Raw genomic sequence first — 13,888 nt, forward strand, 5'->3', positions numbered from 1 at the left:
TCAGACTCAGGGCAGACCTACTGTAGCCGCCAACCCCGAACAGACCGGCTTCGCTCGGGGGTCATAACTCCGAAACCGGAAGTGGTAGACTAACGCCACCTGGCCTATGTTACTCCCCGGCCCGAGCTACCCCTATACCCCAAATTTCAGACTCGGGGCAGACCTAGTGTAACCGCCAACCCCGAACAGACAGACAGACAGACAAACGACAGTCACAAATATATATAGATAGATTAACCATTGACTTTTATATTGACATTGACAATTTTCTTTGCTTATCGTGTTGTTCATCTTATTCTTGTTCTATGCATTCTTGTTCTTCGGAGCAAGGCTCCATCATTTCAAGTACGATCTACGAGAAACATGTTTGTTCCTTGTACCATCGACTGGCGGACTTCAGCGGCAATAACGTCAGACTCGATTCCTGGCCTATAGAACGCCCCTACGTTAATATTTTGAATCGCCCACGTAAACAATGACGTTCAAATTAATGTTAATTTGTTAAAATTTCTTTACATCTTCAAAAATTAATTAAACCCAGCACAAATTCAAGTCAATCGTCGCTAATGATGTTGACGGAAATGATAAATCGAAGACCAAATAAAAAAAAATATATAATATAATTTTAAAAAAAAGAATCAGTATGAGCGGAAAACCTTTCATTCCCGAAACTTTTTAATAGTGTTGGAAAAATCAATGGTTCGCTTAAGCCGATGAGAGTAGATCGATCATACTGCGACTGTGAACAATAATACTGAACAAGATCACGCGCAGTATCCGGACACGTGAACATTCCGAAGCAGACGACAGTTGCGCTGAGTATTCGACATTTAAGTACCCGTAAATTGGTTATGTGTCATTTTCTGTAATTTTCTTTGTCTGGGGATCACCGGTGGATAGATTACCATAAAAAGTCGGTCTTTTACCATAAGGTAAGCCATTTATTTACAATATGATGCACGCCTTCAGTAATTAGGTATATTTCCAATATTAAAACTGAACAAATACGAAATACACCAGATGTCTAAAAAATATTATGGGTGTGCAAACATGTAACTCCTTAAATTAAACCAGTGGTTCCACTTTACCAGGCATTAAATAGAAAATAAGCAAACAATAGCACCCAATCCATCAAGGCAAACTTCGCCAATGCTTAAAGACATACGTTGGTATAGATGTTGAATTAGCTCTTACATAATGCATCTTTAATACTAGTCGGGATTGTTGAATTAGCCAAAAGCCTATCTAGCATCAAACCTTGGAAACAACCTACGGGACCATGCTTTGATTATTTGAAGTTCTGGAGAAATTATTTCTAAATCGTTCAACAAGAGAAAACCTCTATGAATAGAATGAACGACAAGACTGTCTTTGGGCGCTTTATTTATTGTCGCGAAGTCTATGTTTCTAGATTAACATGGCTTTTTGTTTAAATGTGATGACGGAATGAACGTTTTTTTTGTCCTCGAGTTATATTGGAAGTGATTATGTGGAGCTCCGAATATAACACGCTACGTGTGATTTTAAAAAAAATATAATACAACACGCTTTTATTTTAAAAGAACATAATCTGTACCTGTTAGGTAATACAAGATGACACGGAGTAAACCTACTATAGAACGCGAGTTAGACTATTCAACCCCATCGTCCCCTGCACCCATACCCCCCCCCCCCCCCGCCGCTATGGTCCGAAAGATATTATATATATATATAAATATATATATATATATATTCTAACAAAAACAGGAAATTGCATTTAATGGTGGTAATTTAATGGTTGTAACTGACAGTTTGTCTGAAACACTGACCTATCAATTACATGTATATTCACACTTCCTGATACCACAGCTTATTGTAGATAATATGGAACACAATAAGTATTTTAATTTAAAGCGACGTTTCATAAGAATCACCTGTACGTGATCACGCAAATGATGACAACTTCGCATTAAATTAAAATAGGGATTGTGTTCCATATTATCTTATTGGATTTATTACATATTTCAATTTCTTATTGCCCCTTAAAGTAGTTAAACTTGGAGTAAAAGTACATCTCTAGTCTCATCTCTTGGGGTTTTAGACCAAAACCGTCTCTCTGACATAGACGCTTCATTTGTGTGAGGTCGCGCCGCCTTCCGACGTTAAGCTTTCTGTCACACCAATCCGAGTCATTATTCTTAAATCAGGATCACTTAGCTCTATCTTTAATATCTATAAATTGGCAGATTCAGCTTTTGATTAGTCACCAAAGTTAACAATATTCGGCTCTTTTGTTTTGTGACATCTATTACTAAATAATTATAATAATGTATCATTTATATAGCGCCGAATATCCAACACAAGTGTTGCTCAGTGGCTTAGTCTTAGTTGTCAAGTGTCGTTGCTTGAATGGAATTTTCAATATATTCATTGTTCATTATCTAGGCTTGAAATATTATAGCAAGAACGGCCAGCTCTTTTATCTAAATCTTATATAATGCATCTTTAACCCATCTGTTGATTTATTTTTGAATGAATGGGTGACATGGCATGGTGACCTTGGGTGTGTTCATTACTTTACAGTGTATATATCTTGCAGTAAATTTATAATATATCGAGAGATATTGATGTTTTTCGTCTGATGGAGGTTTGCAAAGGATTGGGAAGACTGATTCCACATTTTCATGGGGCGACAGAGGCTGGTTATATGTGGCCACCGTTGATCCAATGAGGAGCTGGACTTTGTTTATTACAGCAGTATTAGAGTATGTCTATGATTTTCGGAATAATTAATAAATAACTTTATTAATTAATAAGTACATTATGCATGTCACCTATTAATATGTTACATTACTCCATATTAACAATTTGCTATACACTTTGATATATTTCTATACATACATAGTTTTCTGGTGGACATTGTGTTTTAAGTTATCATGACAATCATTCCATTTCCAGAACTTGGGGTCAGGTGGCCAAAAGAGTGCGCTGTAGATCAGTTTGGTTCAATCTAGGGTACTCCATTCCGCCCCACTACCTATTTAATGCAATAAAATAAACGATATGTTTGTTCCGAAAAGACGTAGTGGGTGCTGAAAATTTGATATTATGCAAGTCAATTATAAGAAGACGATATAAATAAAACGCACAACAACCATCGGACCCTTTTAGACCATGAGTAAAACCTAGAAGTGCAGATTGAGCACACCGTGTCTTGAATACATTCAGATTATGTTTCAGTGTTCATGTTAATAATTAGGGTTGTATTCTGTTATGTTTATACATGATTGCACGCAACTCTAATTGACACCGTCTTCTATCAATAACCAACATATTTTCAAAAGCATATCACACTTCTTATCGATACCCTTGGTGCAAGAAACGTGATTACATAGTCACTCTGATTTGTTAATGGTCATTGATAAACTATCTCACATGTCTAGCCTAGGATTGATTTTGAGTTAGGATCTAATTGTCATTTCTACACGCCTTCCCTCTCAGCCATGAATTAAGTCTTCTCAGACACGAAGTGGAATGACATTATGTAATATCGACAGAAAGTATAGGATTCTTGAGGCTATTACGAGGGTAAATTGATGCCTTCATACCGTCTTGATACTTTGATAAAAAAAATGAATATAAATCCTTTCAAAATGATCATATCTGTTTTGTTGTCTACCTTCTTAGTGAAAGTCCACAAGAGTCATAGATCACAACCTGTCCCATTGATCTCATGTTACTAAAAGTAAAACATGATCTGACTGTACTCAATCGATGCAAAAAATGCACCGGAACTGGGTCTTTTAAATGACAATTTCTTCTTCTTTATAAGTTTCTGAACTTACTTGTTGACCTGTGGGTAGTAGCTAAGATTGTTTGTTTAGTGTGGGACAAGACTTTCTTAATTGAGAGTGAAATAAAGTTCTGTCATTGCTTTCCGCCGCCTTTTCTCCCAGTGAAGGCACCAGAAGGGCACTCGCTGGATACCCCCTTCAAAGGTTTCAAACATTCTTTGTGAAATATGTCCTGGATAAAAAATACCATCACAGAAATAACATTTTAGCATCGATCAGAAAGGGGTAAATTGCCTCGTGGAGCTTGGGTATGTCTGGCTTAGACTGGAAACCGCATACGTTATTTTTTTTATGCCCGTCGGATGTTTCTACACACTCATTCAACATCCTTTGCCACCGCCATAGTTTTCCGGATCAAAGCGTAGTCACTCAAGTCATAACTAGAACTCGCAACTATACGAAGGCGAGATTCCTCTAAATATAGTAAATTGAATTCGATATATTGATAGTAAATCAATAGGATCGATAGAACTATGTATATATATATTAATTCTAGGCTCTTACACCGACTACACGTATAGGTGTAGAGGATAGAAAGCAGATTATCTCTAGGGGCTACGCCCATCTACCTTGCAACATGGTGCAGTTCCTTCGGGATCTTAGCCTCCATTGTCTATGTTAATGCCACTTCGAATATACTAGAGCAATGGAAATAATCGTCCATGTGGCAATATTATTGTGCTGATAATGTGTGTTACCATTACATGTACATCGAGAATATAAAACACCATCTTTACCGATGGCAGATATTATAGGCATGTTTCTTGTTTCTATTAAAACGGTTATATGTAAAAGTTGAGCTATAAAAATCACTATCGATTTCTCGTGATTTTTAACTCAAATGGCAGGATGCCGATGATTTTTTATCTTAATACATGTTACGAGCAAAACCTTTTATTAAACACACGTGGAAAGTCCAGTTATCTGGTAATTGTTTGATGAAAAAATGCTTAGATCGGAACATGAAATGAAACCTTGCGGGATTAAAAGAAACTCTATCATTTAGCCTCTATTTCCTGGCCAATTATGACCGCGCGTTTTGTTTTTCTTATCCTTTTAGAATCGGGGCTGTGTGAATGTTTGAAGCCTTATAATTAAATGGTGAATGATAATCACTGATCTTAACATGTGTGGTGTAAAAACAGAAATTACGCAGTGATTGTCAGACAGATGAGAAAAAGGATATTCCTCTTCGATGTACTGATTTCTTATTATCTCTAGTTGATTACATGATTGATAGCTGTATATTTTTTTCAACCTGGTAATCAGATTAATATTCAATCTGGTTAAAACACAGATCCTATTTCGTTTCGTTTTTATAGTTCAAATTTTGTTTTACTTGTCTTTACTTCACTAGGATCTGGAAGAGTTGTTATCATTGACGTGTTCTGAATGACGTGAGCTATCAGCCAATGTCATGAAACGGTCTGTTACAGCGAACTTCAGGCGTGTTTTGCACGGAACTGTGGGTAATCCACTAGTGATATCAATGCTGATTGGTTAATCAAATGTCTGACGTCATAGGGTCAAAAGCCGCTCGTATGACCTCTGACGCGACCTATCGCTACAAACGTTCAGATCTTCGTGTAGTGTAGGCCATCGAAAGTATAATAAAAACGAAACGAAATATAGTATTTTAATCAGATTAATTAAAATTATGTTTAAGTTTAACCGTTTTGTTAATTGGTTGATTCTAATTTGTGGCGAATTTTTGTCTATGTCGGTGTTATGGCATTTCTCAGAGGTATAAATGTTGAAACTATTAGGTCGGCTTGCGTTTAAGTTGAAAAACTTAATCTTTCTTCACTTCTGACTATTGTTTATAATCTGTCTCAGATACTTTAACATACTATATTCCAACCCAACAGGGTTAATGAAAATGGACGACCACTTTAATCTTATTTCTGTTTTAAAATACATAAAAATAAGACATCGTTGTGTAGCAAATTGAATGTTCTTGTCAACTAAATTTGAAGCTCTGGAATATAAAGCCGTGATCTTCAAATATGCGCGAAATACGAGAACAGAAAATGCATTCAAACCACACAAGTTTGACGAATGCCGGTCTGGAATCTCGGTACAAAGTATAAATATCTGAGAACCGAGAGGGTCGAAATAAATATGATACTAAATAAAAACTAAATGTTCATCATTCGAAGTGAAATAAAAACTTAAATGCATTCTGAAATTTAAAACAATGTTTATTTTTAGGGAAATTAGGATTGAAAAATCCCTGATAATGTTATTCAACTGCAGATTAACGAAACGATTAAAGTATTAGGTGTATTGTATTAACCCGACCAATGTTATAAAAATACTTTTTGTGGGTCCTAGTTCAATTAAACCAAATTCTAGCGAATAATGTCGGGGATATGATTTGCCGCGCCCCCTTACCTTTGTGCCCGAATTATTGTTCCTGGTTTGTTTAATTTTCATTTGTTAATCCACGGTTGTTCTCCCTAATCAGTAGACACCATTTACATTTCACACCTAACAACTTTGCATATTCGCATATCATCTGTCTATCTATCTTCTATATATATATATTTGTGACTGTCGTTTGTCTGTCTGTCTGTCTGTCTGTCTGTTTGGGGTTGGCGGCTACACTAGGTCTGCCCCGAGTCTGAAATTTGGGGTATAGGGGTAGCTCGGACCGGGGAGTAACATAGGCCAGGTGGCATTAGTCTATCACTTCCGGTTTCGGAGTTATGACCCCCGAGCGAAGCCGGTCTGTTCGGGGTTGGCGGCTACACTAGGTCTGCCCCGAGTCTGAAATTTGGGGTATAGGGGTAGCTCGGACCGGGGAGTAACATAGGCCAGGTGGCGTTAGTCTAGCACTTCCGGTTTCGGAGTTATGACCCCCGAGCGAAGCCGGTCTGTTCGGGGTTGGCGGCTCTACCACTTCCGGTTTCGGAGTTATGACCCCCGAGCGAAGCCGGTCTGTTCGGGGTTGGCGGCTACACTAGGTCCGCCCCGAGTCTAAAATTTGGGGTATAGGGGTAGCTCGGACCGGGGAGTACCATAGGCCAGGTGGCGTTAGTCTACCACTTCCGGTTTCGGAGTTATGACCCCCGTGCGAAGTCTGTCTGTTCGGTGTTGGCGGCTACACTAGGTCCGCCCCGAGTCTGAAATTTGGGGTATAGGGGTAGCTCGGACCGGGGAGTAACATAGGCCAGGTAGCGTTAGTCTACCACTTCCGGTTCCGGAGTTACGACCCCCGAGCGAAACCGGTCTGTTCGGGGTTGGCGGCTACACTAGGTCTGCCCCGAGTCTGAAATTTGGGGTATAGGGGTAGCTCGGAACGGGGAGTAACATAGGCCAGGTGGCGTTAGTCTACCACTTCCGGTTTCGGAGTTATGGCCCTCGAGCGAAGTCTGTCTGTTCGGAGTTGGCGGCTACACTAGGTGTAACTCGGACCGGGGAGTAACATAGGCCAGGTGGTGTTAGTCTACCACTTCCGGTTTCGGAGTTATGACCCCCTAGCGAAGCCGGTCTGTTCGGGGTTGACGGCTACACTAGGTCTGCCCCGAGTCTGAAATTTAGGGTATAGGGGTAGCTCGGACCGGGGAGTAACATAGGCCAGATGGCGTTAGTCTATCACTTCCGGTTTCGGAGGTATAACCCCTGAGCGAAGCCGGGTATCCTGCTAGTATATATATATATTTTACTTCTTCCTGTAAATCTAACGGGTGTGGATGGAGTGGTCGAGTGGTCTAACGCCTTAGATCATTAGATCTGTCATTGAGTTAAGACAACTGGCTTGATTTTGATACCTAGTCTGTACGTGACAAGGAGTAGGGTCATCTCGTACGAAATGTACAAGAAATGGATTTAGCTGTTTTGATGCGTTACAGTTTGATGAAATAGGGTTTACTTTTAGTATATTGGTCAATAAATTAAAGCGTCTAGGTTTAGCCCTCATAAAGTTTGTTTAGCGCCATGGTAAACCGACAGTCTAAGATTATTTAGTTTCCCAATAAGACATTTAACTGATATTGATTTTCGTTGATGGCCTTAAAATTCATTTTATGATCCCACATGTCTTATGGAGAACTGCAAACAATGAATCGTGGTTATTGAATTTCGATATTCCAAAATTTGGATGCTATAAGGTTTGTTAATATTCATGATTTACGGTCTGACCATTCAAAATTTATTGTGTTTTAAAGCACATAGAGAGTTGTATGTTTCATTGATTAAATGGAATTCGTCTACAGTAAACGATTTGCGTCATTGTGTTACCACTTTTTAAAGGTTATCCTCTCAGTTGTGTTGCCATTTTCTCCTTAACGTTTACTGCATGTGTGATTTACTACTTGTGGAAACCTGATTTATTGTTTTTTCTCCAAAGGTGGAGTAATGGTGGTTCGGTGATTACCGTGCTGACCCACTGGCCTCACTAACAAGGAGGTCCGGATTTCAATCCGAGGGTTTGCTGAGAGAGTTCAACAGTGGTGCAGAACGGTGGACCCTAATAAGGAAAATCGTCTAGTCGTTCGAATGGGACTAAAAACCGAAGTACACGTTGGCGGACCCTTAAAAGAGTCTTGCCAGTTGGAATTCAATTTACTTTTTAGCACACTGTATGGTATGAATATTGTATACTTAAAAGCACACATTGATTACGTGAAAAAAAATTGGGATTTGGGGTAGGAATTTGTATTATAATTACTCCAAAAAAAGTAATTAGTAACATCCATGGTACCATAAATACTAGTAATCCCGTGCTCATTAGTTTGTTTGTATTTGGCTATGATCAAAAATGTTCACATTGTTTTCGCAACTTCTTATCCATGACAGTCGACATAAATCATAAAAGGCAACACCTATAATTTTTTGAAAACTTGATTCAAGTAGCTGTCATGATTACCTATATTGTATTAGAATGTAATTATATTTGATATCGAAATAAGGTGTTGATAATTTTCAAAACGCTGACAACATCATATTTCACCAAGACATGGGGCCTATGGCCAGTAAGTTTACGATGGTCGCCAATGATTTTCTATGTAATACGCGATTTGATATGTAATTGTTTTAGTTCTTCCGGTGTTCTGGTCAGTGTGATTGGGATTTGACAGTTGGTGGGTCTAAATGTTTCCTTTAACCAAAGGTAAACTATGTGTTTTCGGATTTATTTGTTCCATTGCTTAGTCATGTTCCCGAAAATAGTTTTCAAATAAAGATTCCACATGGCTGTATAAATTATAAATGCATTCGTCTTTTAACGGTTATATTATCATATTCAAATAACAAAAACATTGTTCTGCTAAACTTTTGAAAACCATGGCCACAATTCTTCGATAATCTTAAAACGTCTGTATCTCCACAATAAATGGATCGATCTGTGTCTAAGTTGAACACGCACCTTGTATTAATGTATATTCAAATCATCAGGGCAAATTAAAAACAAAAACGATTACCGAAGTTCAATAAAGTGGGTTCGGTTTTACAAATTGACAACAAAGAGAAATATCAGAAATCTTTTAGGAGATTAATAACCGATTTCGACTCATGTTACGTATTTATAAATTAACATTAGTATTGTACTGTAAAATAGATATCTTGCTTTGGTAACTCTATCTTACGTTAATTAGTGTATAAAATAACCTGACATCCATATTAAAATAAACGATGAACTCTACTCGTACTTGAAATTAAAAACAGAAAAAGGCGAATAGATCGATAATAAAAGAGATTTTCTTTTTCATCGTTTTACCTGTGTGGACCTAATCAATGGTGTTATGAACTATTGTTAATGATGCAAAACACAGGCGATGAAAATGACTCATTTCTTTGTGTTGCTCATCATATTTCAGGTATAATAGAATGTGATATAATTAAATGAAATAAAATCATTGATGTGATATATCTTTAATGAAACTGGATATTGTAGTAAATTATGTATCAAACTATAATCCGATTGAATGTCAGTGCTTGAAATGTGATATAATCGTTTGAAGGGAAATCATCGATATTTAATGGAATTGGATATTGTACTCAATTTTGTATCAAATTATAAATCCGGTTGAATGCCAGGGCTTGGAATTGTCATGTCTATTCTTCAAATAACCATCTCATTGGCGATTGACTCAAACAGTGTATAAAATAAGCATGCACTTATTAATCTGAAATGGGCAATGCCTTTCCTCGTTTTGCGCATTAATGAACTGACACTATATTAAATCATGATATACTATTCAAAAAAAGTAGGGGATATTTGATTTTTAAGTGTTATTAAAGTCACCTAATGAAACTGACGAAGAAACAAATGACAAAATGAAATGAAGTTCACGTTCATCGATTTATTCCAAATGATCGTTAGACTAAGTAAGGCACAGACTGACCATTATAAGGGTAAAATGATACCCGGGGTCAAACAGCAAAGTTACCACAGCATCACAACCAAGTCAGTAACGGGTAAATCCTCCTCTGTTTGCCAAACAAGCATTGATCCGACGTGGCATACTCCTAATGAGACGTCTAAGGTCATTTTGGTCCAGATTGTCCCATTCCTGTTGCAACGCAGCAGCAAGTTCTTGGACATTGGCAGGACATTGTTGACGTTGACGTAACCTCTGTCCAAGCATGTCCCAGACATGCTCGATGGGGGAGAGGTCGGGACTCAGTGCTGGCCAAGGTAATGTGGTGATGTTCTGTTGTTGGAGGTAACCTGTAACGATCCTGGCCCTGTGACATCTTGCGTTGTCATCCTGGAAAATGAAACGGCGGCCATGACGTCGTGCGAACGGCACAACATGGACTGCCAAGATGTTGTCCCGGTAGTACTGGCCTGTAACACGCCCTGCAACAACATGTAAAGCGGTTCTTCCAGCAACAGTGATGCCTCCCCACACCATAACAGAACCACCCCCAAATCGATCATGTCTGATGACGTTAACGTCTTGGAAGCGCTCGTTTCGACGACGCCACACCCTCCTACGTCTGTCCAAAAAATCAACAGTGAACCTTGACTCATCTGAAAACATCACATTGCTCCAGCGTCGATTATCCCAGTGTTGACGATCCCTACACCAACGACGTCTTGCCTGAATGTGATGATCTCTCAAACAAGGGATCACGCGAGGACGTCGGGCGCGAAGGTGACCCCTATGCAGTCGATTCCGAATCGTCTGGCCACTCACTCTCACACCAGTGTCTGTTTGAAGACGAGCGCTGATCTGATTTGCTGTGATGACACGATTTCTCAAGGCCAAGGTACGGATAAATCGATCCTGGGCTTGAGTTGTCGCCCTTGGTCGACCTGAGCGTGGTCTGTCCTGTACAGATTGTGTATCACGGTATCTGGACCATAGCCTGCTTATGACAGACTGAGAAACATTCATCGTCCGCGCCACAACCGCCTGTGTTGTGCCGAACTGTAGCATGCCAAGGGCACGTAACCTTTCATTTTGGGTAAGCCGACGCATACCAAAATTTGTTTTCTGGTCACTAAAACAATTAAACTGATGTTTCCACCCTGGAATTCAATGCCACAATGACTGTAACATTCAAAGTCAGAGTCGTGCAAATCTTGGGTTGGACCCCCATGATGATCCCAAGCATCACCTGCATTCCATGCGGTAGCTATTGGTGCGTTTGGGCGTCACATGTAACTGGAAATGTTTCTTCTGTTAGGTTCTATAGTGACTTTTTTCGTAGTCATTTGCATATTTAAGTATTATGCCCCCAAAATCAAATATCCCCTATTTTTTTTTGAATAGTATAATTAAGTGTAATCCCACGCAGCCTTGTGCGGTTGAAGATGCACACATCTAAATGGTATTCGTAATATGCTTTCGATCAGTAATAGAAATACCATAGCATACATATTTGGTTGTATCAATCGGATGCGCAAATTGTACAATGATCATTTTTGTTTTATTGTATAGTCTAGACTCTTATATTAATGGGGGATCACGGTGGCTCGCTAGCCTAGAGGTCAGGTGTTTGATCCCTGCATTGACAGAGAAAGTTCATCCAGATTTTCCGGCGTGGTTCCCCCTTGTCAGTGATGCAGGACGGAGGGCCTGATAAGGACAACTGTCTAGTTGTTCGGATGGGACGAAAAACCGAGGTTCATGTACACCCTGGCGTGCACGTAACAGATCCCTTGACAGTTGGAATTCGATATAACAGTAGGCCGTAGTTCCGCTGTCAGGTTAAAATTTCCCTCATAACACACTGTATGGCGTATGCCCGTCTTCATTAGCATAGTTCGGAGCAGAACAGTAGGGAGTTAAACCCCATTTTATTTCATATAATCTGGAAAGTCATTTTGTTTGGACACGCCCCTGAACATGACACCGTTGCTTGTGCGGTTGTTCTTATAAAATACGCATTAAAAATAACATAAAGCTTAGACAGAACAATCAGTAAATAATTTAATGAAACAAAAGATTCAATGAAGCTGTCTGGGTGTTTATCGATTAAAAGTCAGTCGAATACTCGCATAATAATTCAGCTAGTTATCTTTTCTACTAATAGAGGTAGTACTGTCAATCATTTCTTGACCGAGATATATATTTCTAAAATAAAATCAGACAATGAATCAAGATGTTTGACAGCAGCGAATATATCAGATAGCCTACAAAGCTTGATTCTGTCGATACCCTAGAGACTAAATAAACAAATAAATAAATAATTAAAAGCAGATGTTCGGATAGTATAGATAGTATTCTTATTAGCCTTTAATGTTATACATCTGATGTATTTGCCATGAAAATGTTCTTAAAAACAACAACCTTCTTGTCAATACAGATAAATATTTCGTTTCGGATTTGTTTGGTTTTTTTACGATTGCGATGGCCTCGAAGAAAAACGAAATTTTGAACTATAAAAGTGAAACGGAATAGGGTCTGGGTTTTAATCAGGCTACCTTTTTGCAATATGTAAATGCAATACCAACGTTATGTAACACGCTATTTCAACATGTAATGGTGAATATTCATACGACTGAATCATCAGCATTTGGATGGATGTATATTCTCTGAACGTAAATGAGCTAAAGTATATGCCTGTAAGATATTGTTACTGTTTCTGTGTTTACGCGTGTTTGTGTATCTCTGAAATATAGGCGAACATCCATCTTACAAACAAAAGTCGTGTCCTCATTAAAAGAAACAGCCTGGAGGAAGAGTAAGTTTTTAACTGCCAATATCTAGTCCCAGTCTCATGTCAATTAGCCATTTCTGGAGTTAAATGGCGAAATAGTCAATTAACATTGTCCATATGACACCTGTTCTTGTTGAAAACAGCCTCTAGTCAGTATATGTTATGAGTCAACATGTAGCTGTTGGCAACCATACGATGCCATTACTGGAAGCTAACTACACAACCTGAAAGTAGAATCCTTAAGAAGATGCGACAACATTAACATATTCTCCGATCGGCAAATAATCAAATGTCTTTTGTTCTAAGCTGATACGGATATTATACATATGGGTAGTTATATTTCTAAATACGCTTTTAATTAGGGACTCCTGGATTTTATATTTACGTCAAAGCAATGTTCCAATGTATGTGGTTTTAAAATAATGTATTCAGTTGCATTGAAATTGATATGTTAATTTGTTTGTTTAAGGTATCTCCAAAGATTAAGTCAGAGTTAACTGATGTTGTGTTCCACCGCCGACACAGTAAGCGTACTTGGGTGAATACTTATATGAATACTTATAATGCGCCATTTCCAGAAAACTGCTCAACCGCGCATGGGAAAATTCATCAATGACACAGAGGTGAAAACACTAGTCAAATCTAGTCGAATAATCTATCTTAATAAAAGAGGTTTAGCTGCAATTAATCTTTAAAATATTCATTACTTTTGTTAATATTTTCAAAACATTTTAGACAATGCTGAATCGTCCCAGTATCCGATGTCGTGGTGTTAGATGTTAATCCCTGAAATATTTTGTTTTTTTCTGTATTTGGCTCTATATGTGAAGGATTTTTCTTTTGTCTGCGTCTGCTAGATTTATTATGTTACAGCCTGTTATAAGATACTCCACGTGCATTCTAGAAATAGAAGTGGCTTATATTAAAGATAAGAAATTCGA

At 38.3% G+C, this 13,888-nt stretch overlaps 1 protein-coding gene across 1 annotated transcript in view; it reads left to right on the forward strand.

Annotated features, from left to right (window-relative positions):
* Positions 1-774: 774 nt before the first annotated feature.
* The window catches only part of LOC126817675 (uncharacterized), a 46,081-nt gene continuing 32,967 nt past the window's right edge, over positions 775-13,888 (forward strand). The window contains exon 1 of the mRNA XM_050544784.2: positions 775-932. The gene's annotated coding sequence lies outside the window, so the exon portion shown is untranslated. The remainder of the gene's footprint in view (positions 933-13,888) is intronic.

Source organism: Patella vulgata, chromosome 4, assembly GCF_932274485.2.
Source record: "Patella vulgata chromosome 4, xgPatVulg1.2, whole genome shotgun sequence".
In the NCBI taxonomy this organism is placed as follows: domain Eukaryota; kingdom Metazoa; phylum Mollusca; class Gastropoda; family Patellidae; genus Patella; species Patella vulgata.